The 17,771-nt window shown below is 45.3% G+C and overlaps 1 protein-coding gene across 4 annotated transcripts in view; it reads right to left on the bottom strand.

Annotated features, from left to right (window-relative positions):
* Positions 1-17,771, bottom strand: part of CACNB1 (calcium voltage-gated channel auxiliary subunit beta 1) — a 101,659-nt gene that overhangs the window by 58,970 nt on the left and 24,918 nt on the right. The window lies entirely within an intron of this gene.

Here is a 17,771-nt window from a genome sequence, read left to right as displayed (position 1 = left end):
TGTATAGAGGAGGTTCTCTTTGTCTGTGTTAAACTCTGAGCTCTGAAACTGTAAACTAGTCTGTCTGTCTCCTGAACTGAAACTTATCTTGCTGTTCTCTCCTCTGCCTGTGGTTTTTTTTGCCTGTAACTCTCTACCACATTAGAAGAATCTGCTGTTGGTATTGTACATTTACTTCATGTGTTATTATGTCTATAAATAAGTTAATGAATCCTGCTGAATCATTTTACCTCTGTGTGCTTTCTGGATTCGATTTTGCAACAAACTCTGACATGGAGCACCACTTGAACACCATTGGCATTGATCAAATCACCCTCAGTCAATTGCAAAAGACAGCTTTACTTGCAATAACCTACATTCCACAATGATATCTCTAACACCATGAAACAATGTCTGCCTGTCCCAGGCTCTTGGGAAGAACTTGAGACATAGATAAAAATGCTAAATCCAGTCTAAACATCTGGCTGACTGTCACCAATAATAATAGTGAACTAGTAGAATAAGTATATTGATGTGTAGAATACCCACGGGATAGAACTTTTTAGGAACCTTTCCAACTTTCTTGCAGTTGTTTTGATTATGAGATACATTTCCAGACATTTTTCCTCACATTTTTGTTTTGTTATTTGGTGAACTTTGGCAAAGGGTTATTTTATTAGCACTGCTAATAATCCTTTTGAATCACAAGAAGTAGGGTGGGGGCAGGGGTGGATTCTACTTATCTTCCGTTACCGGTTCGCAATGGGAGCTCGCTTGCGCGCTTCTGTGCATGCTCATTATTGTGCATGCTCATTATTAGAAACACAAGTTAAAATAGGGAAGAAAATGGTAAGTGAACACCTGTCTACCCTAGACGAGTTCAAATCACCAGGACCGGATGGATTACACCCCAAGGTTCTGAAGGAACTGGCAGACGTGATTTCAGAACCACTGAACTATATCTTTCAAAGATCCTGGAGCACAGGAGAGCTGCCAGAGGACTGGAAAAGAGCTGATGTAGTTCCCATCTTCAAAAAAGGAAAAAAAAACAGATCCAGGAAACTACAGACCTATCAGCCTGACCTCAATACCGGGGGAAATTCTGGAAAAGACAATCAAGCAACGAATCACCGAACACCTAGAAGCAAACAAAGTAATAACCAAAAGCCAACATGGGTTTGTCAAAAACAGATCATGCCAGACTAATCTTATCACATTCTTTGACAAAATGACAAAATTAGTAGACCAGAGGAATGCTGTCGATATAATTTACTAGGACTTCAGTAAAGCATTTGTTAAAGTAGAAAAATGTGGGTTAGACAGCACCACCACCAGATGGATTCGTAACTGGCTGACCAACCGCACTCAACGTGTAGTCCTCAACGGAACTACATCCACATGGAGGGAAGTATGCAGTGGAGTACCTCAAGGCTCTGTTTTAGGCCCAGTATTCTTCAACATCTTCATCAATGACTTGGACGAGGGGATAGATGGGGAACTCATCAAATTTGCAGATGACACCAAGCTGGCAGGAATAGCCAACACTCCAGAAGATAGGCTCAAGTTACAGAAAGGTCTTTTTTTATTGAAAGAGTTTTAAAAAACAAAAACATTTTCCCCCCTTTTTCCCCCCTCCCTCCCAAAAAAAAAAAAAAAAAAACCCTCCCCCCCTCCCTCCCCCCCCCCCCGGCTTCCCGGGTCAATCACAAGGTATTGTTATACATAAACCAAACATAGAATAAAATTTTCCCTTCCAATCCAAATAACCACATCCAAAGCTTTTCATCTCCCAACCCCCTCCCCATTACATAAAATAACTTTCTAATTATTCAAAGGCAATCTGATATTTCTTAATCTGATATCTGTTTTGTAGATAATCAATCCATTTTTTCCATTCAATTAAATATCTTTCCTGCGTATTGTCTTTTAAAAACGCTGAGATTTTAGCCATCTCAGCCAAATTAATAACTTTCAATATCCATTCTTCTATTGTAGGTATCTCTTCTTTCTTCCAGTGTTGTCCAATCAACAGTCTTGCTGCTGTTATTAAATTCAGAATCAATTTAGTCTCAATCCTAAGTTACAGAAAGGTCTTGACAGACTTGAACATTGGGCGCTATCTAACAAAATGAAATTCAACAGTGAAAAAAGTAAGGTTCTACATTTAGGCAAAAAAAACCAAAATGCACCGGTACCATATATGTGGTAGCTTGCTCAATAGTAGTACCTATGAGAGGGATCTTGGAGTCCTAGTGGATAACCATTTAGATATGAGCCAGCAGTGTGCAGCAGCTGCTAAAAAAGCCAACACAGTTCTGGGCTGCATAAACAGAGGGATAGAATCAAGATCACGTGAAGTGTTAGTGCTACTTTATAATGCTTTGGTAAGGCCACACTTGAAATATTGCATCAGTTTTGGTCGCCACGATGTAAAAAAGATGTTGAGACTCTAGAAAGAGTGCAGAGAAGAGCAACAAAGATGATTAGGGGACTGGAGGCTAAAACATATGAAGAACGGTTGCAGGAACTGGGTATGCCTAGTTTAATAAAAAGAAGGACTAGGGGAGACATGATAGCTGTGTTCCAATATCTCAGGGGTTGCCACAAAGAAGAGGGAGTCGGGCTGTTCTCCAAAGCACCTGAGGGTAGGACAAGAAGCAATGGGTGGAAACTGATCAAAGAAAGAAGCAACTTAGAACTAAGGAGAAATTTCCTGACAGTTAGAACAATTAATAAGTGGAACGACTTGCCTGCAGAAGTTGTGAATGCTCAAACACTGGAAATTTTTAAGAAAATGTTGGCTAACCATCTGACTGAGATGGTGTAGGGTTTCCTGCCTGGGCAGGGGGTTGGACTAGAAGGCCTCCAAGGTCCCTTCCAACTCTGTTGTTATATGTTATATGTTATTATGACATCCGGGTGGGTGGGTGGAGCCTCTTGCCACCGTTACTACTGGTTCGCAAGAACCTGACCAAACCAGGAGCAACCCACCACTGGTTAAGAGTGGTTTTATATATATTGTTCCATATTTTAAAACTTAATTGTTTTGCATCTATAATAATAATAATAATAATAATTTAATTTGTATACCGCCCTTCTCACGGAGGACTCAGGGCGGTGAACAGGCAGATAAAATAAAGACAATACATTCAATAAAAACAATATTATAAAAAACTTATTCCAATAGCCTAAATTTAAAATACAATACAAAATATAAAATAAACCCCAATAAAATCCATATTTAAAACCCTATTAAGCCAGTCCTGCTCGAAAGAATAGATATGTTTTAAGCTCGCGGCGAAAAGTCCGGAGGTCTGGAAATTGTCGAAGTCCTGGGGGAAGCTCATTCCAGAGGGTAGGTGCCCCCACAGAGAAGGCTCTCCCCCTGGGGGTCGCCAGCCTGCATTGTCTGGCTGACGGCACCCTGAGGAGGCCCTCTCTATGAGAGCGTACCGGTCGGTGGGAGGCATGTGGTAACAGAAGGCGGTCCCGAAGATATCCCGGTCCTATGCCATGGAGCGCTTTAAAGGTGGTAACCAACACCTTGAAGTGCACTCGGAAAACCACAGGTAGCCAGTGCAGCCTGCGCAGGATCGGTGTTATATGGGAGCCACGAGTGGCTCCCTCTATCACCCGCGCGGCTGCATTCTGAACTAACTGAAGTCTCCAGGTGCACCTCAAGGGGAGCCCCATGTAGAGAGCGTTACAGTAGTCCAGGCGAGAAGTGACGAGGGCATGAGTGACCGTGCATAAGGCATCCCGGTCTAGAAAGGGGCGCAACTGGCGGACCAGGCGAACCTGGTAAAAAGCTCTCCTGGAGACGGTCGCCAAATGATCTTCAAAGGACAACCGTCCATCCAGGAGAACCCCCAAATTGCGCACCCTCTCCATTGGGGCCAATGATTCGCCTCCAACAGTCAGCCGCGGTTGCAGCTGACTGTACCGGGATGCCGGCTTCCACAGCCACTCAGTCTTGGAGGGGTTGAGCTTGAGCCTGTTTCTCCCCATCCAGACCCGTACGGCCTCCACACACCGAGACAACACTTCAACAGCTTCATTGGGGTGGTCAGGGGTGGAAATGTACAGCTGGGTGTCATCCGCGTACAGTTGATAACTCACCCCAAAACCACTGATGACCTCGCCCAGCGGCTTCATATAGATGTTGAACAGGAGAGGCGAGAGAACCGACCCCTGTGGCACCCCACAAAGGAGGCGCCTCGAGGTCGACCTCTGCCCCCCTGCCAACACCGTCTGCGATCGGTCGGAGAGATAGGATGAGAACCACCGAAGTACGGTGCCTCCCACACCCAAGAAAAGCGTCTGCTTTTTCATATTGTTAATTAGTATGATGCTACATAAAAATGAAAAACAACTCTTCAGCTCTCCTCATCCCAGAGGCCAACCAGCAAAAAAAGCAGGTAAAAAAGTACGCCATCATTCCTAGTACGAAACATACCTGAGGCCGAGACTTTTCAGACCCTTATGGGGCCCCAGAGTTAATCTGAAACTGTAGTCAATAAACAGCTTCAAAAACCTGCTGAGAGAAGCAACGGATGAAACTTTTGGCTTGAAGCCCAAGCAGAAAGCTAGGGATGTTCTGGGTGCCAACCACTCCTACTCAGTTCTGCCTCCTGGTTCATCCTGGCAGCAGGAAGCCTGGACCAGATCCCAGATGCCTAAATGCTTCTAGACATCCTAATTGCAAGAAGGAAGCAACAGGATCCGCCAAAAGCTGAAACAGAGGGAGACTGAGAGGTTTCATTAGCTAATTGCATTTGTCAAAATCACGAGGCTTCAGCCAAAAGGAGCCTCCTTTTCAGAAATATGATGGTTTACAATAGGGATACAAATACCTGCTATCATGAGCAAGACCCTAACAGAAATCTGCTGGAAAGACTGGCATCCATTTGGGGAAGCTATATAGGCAAGTACTGGTACCTTTTGCATTGATACCATTTGGGCACCTCTAGTTTCTTTAACATTTTAAATGACTGGATGCCAATCATTGCTTCCCCAAAATGGTGTGTGTGTGTGTGTGTATATACACACACATACATACATACATACATACATACATACATACATACATACATACATACATATATATATATATATAGTCCACACATCTTAAAAGTTGCCAACTTGAAAAACATTGTTGTAAATCATATTTTCCTTTGATCCAATTAATCTGGTTGCTTTTTTCTTTCCTAATATTATTTCACTATTTGTTGGGTTTAAAAACATCAGTACAGTAACAAATAGTACAGAGAATAGCAGGGAGGAAAGAAGACGCATGTCAGCTCTTACTCATTGTTTGAGTTTTATTTATTTTTTTCAAAAATAAGTACTGTAAGTACAGACTTCCAATCCCTGTTTTAAAGGATGCTACTGAAAGATGAACTTAATAGTTTTCTGTAATACTTCTCAGGCTACTTTCTGCAGTTATTGTGAGCAGGATCGGCTATTCATGGCTGGTGCTTGGAAAATAGCAACTGTGACATACCTGTGGTGAACAGGTGCTGAGACAAGACTTGGGACTGTGCCAATCTGCAGCAAAGGTTCATGTTTTTTGTAGCATTCCTTTAGCCAGTTCAATTAATAAGAAATATTACTGAAGCTATTCATCCACCTCCTGAATTGATAAAGCATCACCATGCCATTAGCCAAATTAATTTGCAGCTGAGTGGCCAGCCAGGAATTTGTAGCGATAAATGGGATGACGCCAGTTGCAAAGAATATGGAGTCTGTCTAGATTTGGGCCAATCTCTTTAAGTGGAGGTAGAAGACCCAGGCATCTTACTATGAAAATCTGTAACTGAACAGATCTTTTGGAAATTCAAAGTGGCATATCCATTCATTTTATCTTCATAGCCCTGAAAAGTTGGGCTGAGAGAGAATGATTGGTTCATAATCACTTAATAACATCTTTGTTGAGTAAAAGCATGAACTTGGCTTTCCCAAGTTTAAATCCAACGTCTTTATCACTACATAACACCGGTTCAATAGTATATTAGTTTGCTAAAGAAATAATAAGATAATAAACAATCTGCAGAAATGTAAGGTTGAGATAAACAATGGACTGCAAAGCATGTGAGAAAGGAAGAGAATGACTCTGATAAAAGTAAAGAAGTGCTTTCCCCACTCTACAAAATAAGGGAGGCAATAAAAAAAATGTTGAACCTACAACATTTGGCCCATCTACCACTTCCTGCAGTTCTGTGATGCAGCCCTCCAATTTACTCTTTTAGGAACATGCATTTTAATACAAGAAAAGTTGCTTATTTCAGAACAGCAGGATGGTGCCCACCAGAAATGCTTCTGATATATCGCATGTGAGAAAGCTAGCTTCTTATTAGATTTCAAGGAAAATCACACCGTATGTTTTGGAAAAGAATGGGCTTACAGGGCACCATGAGGAAGACCTACAAGCTTTTCTAAATTCTAGGTAATAATATATCAGATCCTTGAGTTTCATGGAATCTTTCATCTGGATGAATCATTTGGATGATTTAGTGCAGGTTATTATGTCAGAAGATAAAGCGTCAATATAATTCTGAAAAAAACAAATAAGCTGATAAAAATCAGGTGATGGGTTCTTTATAAGATAGGCTGGATCTTATAGCAGATCCACTTCTCTGCTCGCAACAAAATACCTTATGCCACCAGACTTGAAATTCTGGGTTTAGAAAATTTAGAACTATGCCGCCTTCAGTATGACCTGCGCATAGCTCATAAAATCATCTTCTACAATGTCCTTCCTGTCACTGACTACTTCAGCTTCAACCACAACAATACACGAGCACACAATAGATTCAAACTTAAAGTGAACCGCTCCAATCTCGATTGCAGAAAATATGACTTCAGTAACAGAGTTGTTAATGCCTGGAATGCACTACCAGACTCCATGGTCTCATCCCAAAATCCCCAAAACTTTAACGTAAGATTGTCTACTGTTGACCTCACCCCATTTCTGTAAAGTCTGTAAGGGGCGTGCATAAGAGCACCAGCGTGCCTACCGTCCCTGTCCTAATATTCCCTTTAGTTGTATTCATTTTATGTATTCAATTCATGCTTATACTTATATATATTATTTAATATGTATTTGACAAAATAAATAAATAAATAAATCTTGTTAGTGCAAGTGATATAGCTACAGTTTTAGAGTAGTTATATGAATGGCTTGGTTTTACAAGGATTACTACATTTTAACATGGGGTAATGGGACAACAGTTGTGGGATCATATCCTAAAACAATGGCTGAATCCATGCACTGAACCATGAATGACTCCAATTATTTTAATTGAATCTAGTGAACTGAGCCAATCCAGTCTTGAGGCATTTTTTGTGCCTGTCTCAATTGGTTTGGAACTTTTCTGAAGTCTAACCAAGGAACTGATCATCCAACCAAGTAGAAGTTTGTAGTGATTTGCACATGCCTCAGAGTCCAGAAAGTAACTATTCTTTCAGGTCATCTGCACAATATATTCCAGGGGGAAAGGTATGATTCCAATTGCATAAAATCAGGGAAGGAGAGAAGACTGCATAATTGTAGGGTAGACCATTCCAAAAAAGCACCTCACATAAACTTCATGTGCTTTTTTTCTTAGGGAATTGATCAAGAAACAAGTTAGAAAAGCAATCCTGACAGTCTGGCCATTCTTTGGATGGATACTATTTGATAAAGTGAAGTGAAGTATATAGCTACCTTGCATTAATCAGAAAGTTGGGTACTCCATACAGAAGCAGAAAAAGTACCCAAAGCCCCGATTAAGTAAATCATAGAATGACAGAATTATGGAGCTGGAAGGGACAATGGAGATAATCTAATCCAACCTACTGTAATTTGCAGGAAAATCTATTAAGGCATTGTTAAGAAGGAGCTGTCTAGACTATTCTTGCTGTCCTGACTTAATAATAATAATAATTTATTATTAATAATTATTATTAATAATAATTTTCTTAATTAATTTTTTTAAAAAAACCCAGGAGGAACAATTTAAAGTCACAACTGGTCGACTGTTAAATACGTCCAGAGAAGGAGATCGCACAATCTCCATAGGCATATTATGCCACTACTGCATAGATATTACCATTAGGAACTTTCCCATTATAGTTAAGTAAAATCTAGGTAACTGCAACTTGTACTCATTATTTATGACCATAATTTCTGCAGTAATGGGACTCAATGTCTCCCTTTCATGCATTTGCACTTGACGTCTCCTCTCCGTTCTTCTCTCCCAAGTTCCTTCAGCCTGTCCTCATATGTCATGTCCTCAAATCCCTGTTTCATATTTCCCACCTTGGAGAGGGTTATTTGATCGTGCCATAGCAGAAACCTGAGTTAACTGTTAATGAAAAACAAACAATTCTTTTGAGATCTGCTGCAGTAGTGCAGAGATTAATATATTTGAGGAAAGTATTGTTCAGTGTAAATAGAAAACCAAGGTGCGTCTAGTATTTACAACCTGAAAGCTTGATGTCATCTTTTTTTCCCTTTAAAAGATAATAATTTTCTTAATTTTTTTTTTTTAAAAACCCAGGACGAACAATTTAAAGTCACAACTGGTCGACTGTTAAAAACATTTGAAAAATCAGTAAGCCAAAGCTGAGTATGTACCAAGCTATTAAAAATTGTAACAACCATATATGCTTTCTTACAATAAAGAAGACATCTAGAAATGTTTCAGATGCTTTTTGTTTTGCTTTATCTAGTATCCATCCATCCATTCGTGTGGAGGGAGATGTGTTGTTCCAAAAGGCAAATGCCACAACAAAAACTGGTTCCCATTAGATGCATTGTTTGATGAAGGAGACTAGAAGCATGACTACTCTGATAGATTTTGTTAAAAGGACAAACTCTGAATTGTCAGAGTTCATAGTCCTGAAAATAATCTACTTTGTTCCATAAAGGGTTTAATAGATGATAACCAGCATCTTAAATTGCACCTGGAGGCTTACATAAAATAGTGTGGCTTGCAAAATAGTGATGCAACAAGTGGAACATCCATAACTATTTGTGCTGCTGCATTCTGGAACAATTGTAGTTTCTGAATGGTCTTCAAAGATAGTCCTTGAAGAGAACATGTTGCAAGAGTTGAAGCATGAATGATCGAGGCATGAATATGCGAGGCCTCATGATCTTGGAGTGGGTGTAATGGATACACAAAAAAGAAGGCTTTGGGGGAGTAAGTTGTCTAACTTAGAAGCCATTGCTGAAAAACTATTTGCCTGTTAGTTACCACCCTAATTTAATTAGATAATTAAGTTTTTCTTCTACTACGCATGCGTGGGAATGGCGGCGACCTGAGAATCATGCAGGCGGTGGGTCGGCGTTTTTTCTAGCCGCGATGCCTCGGGGCGGTTTTAAAGCTATCTGGGCCCGCCGCCCCGTAGAACATCTCTCCGGCAGCCGAAAGGAGATCTTTGGGTCTTGTTAGACCCTCGGCTGCCGGGAACGGGGCTGGAGAGGTGGGCGAGCGGCGGATGGTTGCCGGCGGACATTTTGGCTGGGCGCGAAGCGGTGCCTGCGGAATAGAGCCGGCTTGCGGTTCTGTGGCGAAGCGGTCGCTCGGACATCAGCGGCCAGTTGGGTGTGCGATGTGTTGGCCAGCAGCGGTATCGTACAGCGGCAGTGATACCATCAGCGGCTTGGATACCAGTAGCGGCATTGATACCATCGGCGGCAACGGTAGATGGCGCCGGCCATTTTGGAGGGGCGCGGAGCGGCGCTCGTTAGGAATGGCCGGCCTGGATCGTGGTTTGCTGCTGCCGGCCGCACATGTCATCAGCGGCTGGTTGTTTTGCCGCTCTATCCTTCAGTGGCATTGCTCAGCGGCATGGTTTCTACGACTCCACCCATCTGATGGTAGAGGGCGGCGTCCATTCCGGTGGGGTATGGAATGGTATGGATTGTCACCCGGTACCATTGGTAACACCTGGGATCGTTTGACTGCGTTATGGCCGCATTTGTTATCAGCGGCTGGCGGCTGGATTGTTTGCCGTATTATTTTCAGCGGCATTGATACCAGCGGCGTTGGACACAGGTAGCTCAGACATTTTAGAATTTAGAACTTTAGCTGACTTTTATACATACCATCATTTGACATCTGCGGCTGAAAACTTTTTTCCTGTCCCCAGTATTTATTTATTTATGGCATCAACCTTGGACCGCCTCGCACCTCTTCAAGGGCGGCACCACCCGGGAAAAACTTTGCTGTATCCATTATGGGCAGCATTAAAGGGCGGATTCCATCAGCCGAACTTCCATCTTATTTATTGCCCTTACCGGTCATTTGGCCCTGGTTTTGTGACTGTCCTGACTTTGTCCGTAGGCTGCGATACCATCAAGTGGCTAGGGAACACCTTTTTTTCCCACTGTTATTTAATCCTTTCCATGAAATATTCGTCGGCTGACCTTCTCCGACTGCAAGGTTCTCCCGCCTCGCAGGAATGGCCCTCTGGGTTATCGAGGCCTGCCTTAACGAGGGGTCTTAGGACCCGGAGAGGTGGCGAGCGGTGGACGGTTGCCGGCGGCCATTTTGGCTGGGCGCGAAGCGGCGCCCGCGGAAAAGAGCCGGCTTGCGGTTCCGTGGCAAGGCGGTCGCTTGGACATCAGCGACCAGTTGGGTGTGCGATGTGTTGGCCAGCGGCAGTATCGTACAGCGGCAGTGATACCATCAGCGGCTTGGATACCAGTAGCGGCACTGATACCATCGGCGGCAACGGTAGATGGCGCCGGCCATTTTGGAGGGGCGCAGAGTGGCGCTCGTTAGGAATGGCCGGGCTGGATCGTGGTTTGCTGCTGCCGGCCGCACATGTCATCTGCGGCTGGATGTTTTGCCGCTCTATCCTTCAGTGGCATTGCTCAGCGGCATGGTTTCTACGATTCCACCCATCTGATGGTAGAGGGCGGCGTCCATTCCGGTGGGGTATGGAATGGTATGGATTGTCGCCGGGTACCATTGGTAACATCTGGGATCATTTGACTGCGTTATGGCCGCACATATTATCAGCGGCTGGCGGCTGGATTGTTTACCGGACTATTTTCAGCGGCACCAGAGGCATTGGACACAGGTAGCTCGGACATTTTGGAATTTAGAATTTTAGCTGACTTTTATAAATACCATCATTTGACATCTGCGGCTGAAAACTTTTTTCCTGTCCCCGGTATTTATTTATTTATGGCATCAACCTTGGAATGACCTCGGACCTGATCATGGGCGGCACCAGCGGGCAAAACTTTGCTGTATCCATTATGGGCAGCATTAAAGGCGGATTCCATCAGCGAACTTCCATCTTATTTATTGCCCTTACGGTCATTTGGCCCTGGTTTGTGACTGTCCTGACTTTGTCCGTAGGCTGCGATACCATCAAGTGGCTAGGAACACCTTTTTTCCACTGTTATTTAATCCTTTCCATGAAATATTCGGCTGACCTTCTCCGACTGCAAGGTTCTCCGCCTGCAGGAATGGCCCTCTGGGTTATCGAGGCCTCATGATCTTGGAGTGGGTGTAATGGATACACAAAAAAGAAGGCTTTGGGGGAGTAAGTTGTCTAACTTAGAAGCCATTGCTGAAAAACTATTTGCCTGTTAGTTACCACCCTAATTTAATTAGATAATTAAGTTTTTCTTCTACTACGCATGCGTGGGAATGGCGGCGACCTGAGAATCATGCAGGCGGTGGGTCGGCGTTTTTTCTAGCCGCGATGCCTCGGGGCGGGTTTAAAGCTATCTGGGCCCCCCGCCCCGTAGAACATCTCTCCGGCAGCCGAAAGGAGATCTTTGGGTCTTGTTAGACCCTCGGCTGCCGGGAACGGGGCTGGAGAGGTGGGCGAGCGGCGGATGGTTGCCGGCGGACATTTTGGCTGGGCGCGAAGCGGTGCCTGCGGAATAGAGCCGGCTTGCGGTTCTGTGGCGAAGCGGTCGCTCGGACATCAGCGGCCAGTTGGGTGTGCGATGTGTTGGCCAGCAGCGGTATCGTACAGCGGCAGTGATACCATCAGCGGCTTGGATACCAGTAGCGGCATTGATACCATCGGCGGCAACGGTAGATGGCGCCGGCCATTTTGGAGGGGCGCGGAGCGGCGCTCGTTAGGAATGGCCGGGCTGGATCGTGGTTTGCTGCTGCCGGCCACACATGTCATCAGCGGCTGGTTGTTTTGCCGCTCTATCCTTCAGTGGCATTGCTCAGCGGCATGGTTTCTACGACTCCACCCATCTGATGGTAGAGGGCGGCGTCCATTCCGGTGGGGTATGGAATGGTATGGATTGTCACCCGGTACCATTGGTAACACCTGGGATCGTTTGACTGCGTTATGGCCGCATTTGTTATCAGCGGCTGGCGGCTGGATTGTTTGCCGTATTATTTTCAGCGGCATTGATACCAGCGGCGTTGGACACAGGTAGCTCAGACATTTTAGAATTTAGAACTTTAGCTGACTTTTATACATACCATCATTTGACATCTGCGGCTGAAAACTTTTTTCCTGTCCCCAGTATTTATTTATTTATGGCATCAACTTTGGACGGCCTCGGACCTGATCATGGGCGGCACCAGCGGGCAAAAACTTTTGCTGTATCCATTATGGGCAGCATTAAAGGGCGGATTCCATCAGCCGAACTTCCATCTTATTTATTGCCCTTACCGGTCATTTGGCCCTGGTTTTGTGACTGTCCTGACTTTGTCCGTAGGCTGCGATACCATCAAGTGGCTAGGGAACACCTTTTTTTCCCACTGTTATTTAATCCTTTCCATGAAATATTCGTCGGCTGACCTTCTCCGACTGCAAGGTTCTCCCGCCTCGCAGGAATGGCCCTCTGGGTTATCGAGGGCCTGCCTTAACGAGGGGTCTTAGGACCCGGAGAGGTGGCATGCGAGGAAGAAGAATCTGTGGGGTTTTTTAAATAGTTTTTTAAATAAGGGTTTTTTAAGGGGGGGGAGGGATTTGACGGGTGGGGGTGAGAACCCGTCGGGGAGGGATCCAGCCCCTGTGCTAGTTCGCGACACTATTCCATCTTGTCTGAAGGCAGGGGGGGAGGACGTTCCAGGTTTAGAGGGTTGTTCGATCTGTACGGTAAGTGGGAGAGGCAGATATGGCGGGGGGGAGGGGCCGTACCGAGTTGTGGGAGCACGTGTTCGATGTCTGAAAGCGATCGCGTGCTCCGGCCCCTCAGTCCCTACCCGTTCCTCGGGTGGCCATGATCCTCAGAGCTTGGATCTTCGGCTGATGTTATGTAATGCCCGGTCCGTGGTTAATAAGGCTCCCCTGATTTGCGATCTTATTCAGGGGGAGTCCGCGGACCTTATGGGCATTACGGAAACCTGGTTGGGCCCAGAGGGGGGGGTCCCCCTTGTTGAGATGTGCCCTCCAGGTTTCCGAGCATTTCATCAGCCGAGGGTCCAAGGTAGGGGTGGAGGGGTGGCGGTTGTTATTAAGGAGGATCTAGAGCCGAGGGAGACCACTGCTCCTCAGATTGCCGGCTGTGAATCCCTCTATGTGCGGTGGGGCTATAGGAATCAGCTGGGCTTGGTGATCGCGTACCTGGCTCCTTGCTGCGTGACCACAGCCCTGCCTGAGCTGTTGGAGGTACTTGCTGCTGTGGCGGTTGAGACCCCCAGACTTATAGTCATGGGAGATTTTAACCTGCCATCAGTCGGCTTGTCATCGACGGCAGCTCGGGAGTTCCTGGCTTCCATGACGGCCTTGGACCTGATTCGAGTAAATGATAGCCCTACGCACATGGGGGGAGGCACACTGGATCTGATTTATATCTCTGGACAGTGGTTAAATGATCTGATATTAGATGATTTAGTAACAGAACCAATGTCATGGTCGGATCATTTTCTCCTTCGCCTAGACTTCCGAACCGCCATTCACCACCGCAGGGAGACGGAACCTATACGGTGGTTCCGTCCCAGGCGCCTGATGGACCCCGAGAGGTTCCTGATGGAGCTTGGGCCATTCCCTGAGGAACTGGCCCACGGCACGACTGAGGAACTGGTCGTGGCCTGGGAACAGGCCGCGGCCGGGGCCTTGGACCGTGTCGCGCCTTTGCGGCCTCTGACCCGGCGCAGATCTCGACCGGCCCCTTGGTTCTCCGAGGGGCTGAGGGAGATGAAACACCGGAGAAGACGCCTGGAGAGCACCTGGAGGTCCAGTCGCTCCGAAGCTGATCGGACACTAGTTAGATCCTATTCTAGGACCTACCTAGTGGCAATGAGGGAAGCGAGGCGTTCCTATGCCTCCACCCTCATTGCGTCGGCAGATAACCGCCCGGCCGCCCTGTTTCGGGTGACCCGCTCTCTCCTACATCAGGAGGTGCGGGATGACCCTTTGCAGGGACGAGCCGAGGAGTTTAGCGGTTATCTATACGATAAAATCGCTCAGCTGAGGGACGGTCTGGACCGAATTTGGGATGATCCAAGCGAGGGAGAGGAAGCACGTCTTGTTGAGCCCATTTGGGATGAGTTTGACCCTGTGGCTCCCGAGGACGTGGACAGGTTGTTGGGGAGGCTTCACGGCACGACATGTTTACTGGACCCGTGCCCTTCCTGGCTGGTACTGGCCACTCAGGCGGTGACACGAGGCTGGCTCCAGAGGATTATCAACGCTTCTTTGTTGGAAGGGGTTTTCCCTGCTGCCTTGAAAGAGGCGGTGGTGAGACCCCTCCTCAAGAAGCCCTCCCTGGACCCAGCTATTTTGGGTAATTATCGTCCAGTCTCCAACCTTCGCTTTGTTGCGAAGGTTGTAGAGAGTGCCGTGGCGCGACAGCTACCCCAATACCTGGATGAAGATGTCTATCTAGACCCATTCCAGTCCGGCTTCCGACCCGGATACAGCACGGAGACAGCTTTGGTCGCATTGGTGGATGATCTCTGGAGGGCTAGGGACAGGGGTTATTCCTCTGCCCTGGTCCTATTAGACCTCTCAGCGGCGTTCGATACCATCAACCATGGTATCTTGCTGCGCCGGTTGGGGGGATTGGGAGTGGGAGGCACCGTATATCGGTGGTTCTCCTCCTATCTCTCCGACCGGTCGCAGACTGTGTTGACAGGGGGGGCAGAGGTCGACTGCGAGGGGCCTCACTTGTGGGGTCCCTCAGGGGTCGATTCTCTCGCCCCTGCTGTTCAACATCTACATGAAGCCGTTGGGTGAGATCATCAGTGGTTTCGGGGTGAGATACCAGCAGTACGCTGATGACACCCAGCTGTACTTTTCCACCCCGGACCACCCCAATGAAGTTGTTGAAGTGCTGTCCCGGTGTTTAGAAGCCGTACGGGTCTGGATGGGGAGAAACAGGCTCAAGCTTAATCCCTCCAAGATGGAGTGGCTGTGGATGCCGGCATCCCGATTCAGTCAGCTGCAGCTGCGGCTGGCTGTTGGAGGCGAGTTATTGGCCCCAAAGGATAGGGTGCGCAACTTAGGTGTCCTCCTGGATGATCGGCTGTCGTTTGAAGATCATTTGACGGCCGTCTCCAGGAGGGCCTTCCACCAGGTTCGCCTGGTTCGTCAGTTGCGCCCCTTCCTTGATCGGGATGCCTTATGCACAGTCACTCATGCGCTCGTTACCTCTCGCTTGGATTACTGTAATGCTCTCTACATGGGGCTCTCCTTGAAGTGCACTCGGAGGCTTCAGTTAGTCCAGAATGCAGCTGCGCGGGTGATAGAGGGAGCTACACGTAGCTCCCATGTAACACCGCTCCTGCGCAGACTGCACTGGCTGCCTGTGGCCTTCCGAGTGCACTTTAAGGTGTTGGTTACGACTTTTAAAGCGCTCCATGGCTTAGGACCTGGTACTTACGGGACCGCCTCCTGCTACCACACGCCTCCCACCGACCCGTACGCTCCCACAGAGAGGGACTTCTCAGGGTGCCGTCCGCCAAACAATGCCGGCTGGCGGCCCCCAGGGGAAGGGCCTTCTCTGTGGGGGCTCCCAAACTTTGGAACGAGCTTCCCCCGGGTTTATGTCAAATACCTAACCTTCGGACATTCCGTCGCGAACTGAAGACACATCTCTTTATCCGCGCGGGGCTGGCTTAAATTGGATTTAATGTGAAATTTTATCAATTTTCTAAACGGGGTTTTTAGTTTACGGAAATTTTTAATTTTAGGCTAATTTAAATAAGTTTTTTAAATGGTATTTTAATCTGTATATTGTATTGTTTTTATCTTGCCTGTACACCGCCCTGAGTCCTTCGGGAGAAGGGTGGTATAAAAATCAAATAAATCAAATAAATAAATAAATAAATAAATAAATAAATAAATAAATAGATAGATAGGAATATCTAAACTGTGTTCAGATAATGTGAAATGTGTTTCATGAATTAATCCAATTTTTGGATTTGCACAATATATTGAACCACTTATTGACCAAATGGTCTGCATTTATAAAACATGCTAAAAACAAAACAAAGTAATCAAATTTACCAAACTAACCAAATTTAGTATGTTATAGGAAAGCAGTTGATAGATTTGTGACTGACTTGGTCAAGTATGTTGCATGAACACAGAAAGTTCTCTGAAACTAATTTTTCAAAGCATAGTAGCCCTCTTCTACCATAAAGATCAAGTGAGTGAAATAAGTATAACATATAATAATAATGTGGCTTACAATGTGGATGCCTATTATTCCAGTTCTCTGAAGACATTTGTAAACTAATCTGAGGAGATACCTTGAGCAACTGAAAGCTGAATTGAATCTAAAATACTCCCAAGGTAATGCATATGCTCTAGATAAGAATGGAGATTTAATTTGTGGAGGGAAAAAGCTGCTACAGCATATAGCCACTTAAATCTGACATGCCCTTCAATATAATACTCCAATCAAATCATCTCTAATGCAGTGACAGATATAGCACCATTTTATTTATTGAGGCATAAAGTGATTGCCACATTTATATTGGTGATTTGAACTACCTGTTTCTTGACAAATGAGACAAGAGCTTTTAATAAACCAAAAACACTACAGCTGCTTGAAGTCCTCCAGATGTTTTGGATTACAATTTCCATCACCTTCATCCAGGAAGACAAAAAGTCAAAGGAAGTTATAATCCTAAACATCTGAAGAATGGCCACTTGGGAAACTCTTGCTTATATACTGTATGTGACCAAGAGATCCTTCCAGTTGGATAGTACCTAAAGCTAACTATTTAGTCAGATCTTCTTTACTTTCTTCTTGTTAAAAGAGGGTGAAAGCACAGATGGGTTACTTTTATCATAATCCAAACTACACAAGAAAGCTGTTTAGCCAACCCAAGGTATCATGTAGATCACTACAAACCTCCTCTCACAGGCTGAAATTTCAAGTGCAACAAAAGATTAATTTGTAATGCATAATCTTTGCAAAAATTAATGATATATAAAAAAAGAATTCTTGCTGAAGACTATTTTGAGTCAGAAGAGACATTGGTCTTTAACAAAGCAAAGAAATACAATTTTCATCTAACAATCAGGCAGCAAGATATAATAAAACTTTAATACAAGAAGTTTGATTCACAATTTTTCTGGCCCTGAATCAAACCTGCCATTCTGAACTGCTCTGCTTTACATGCAGGGCAAAATTGGTATCCTTTGCTGTAGGGAAGTTTTTCTCTGAGAAAGTTACATAATATTACATCCCAAATTCTGTTCTGCTCTGTTTGCAAAAACAATTTCCTATCAGATATACTGTATACCGATCCTAGAAAACGAATATTAAGAATTCAGGAAAAGCAGTCTCTCTTTCCATAAAGAAAAGTGGAAAGGGACATATTTTTTTCTAGAGAAATATTTCTGCTCTGGTATAACTTCTC

Source organism: Ahaetulla prasina, chromosome 4 (genome assembly GCF_028640845.1).
Source record: "Ahaetulla prasina isolate Xishuangbanna chromosome 4, ASM2864084v1, whole genome shotgun sequence".
Taxonomy (NCBI): Eukaryota; Metazoa; Chordata; class Lepidosauria; order Squamata; family Colubridae; genus Ahaetulla; species Ahaetulla prasina.
This window is presented reverse-complemented; position numbering and strand designations above follow the sequence as displayed.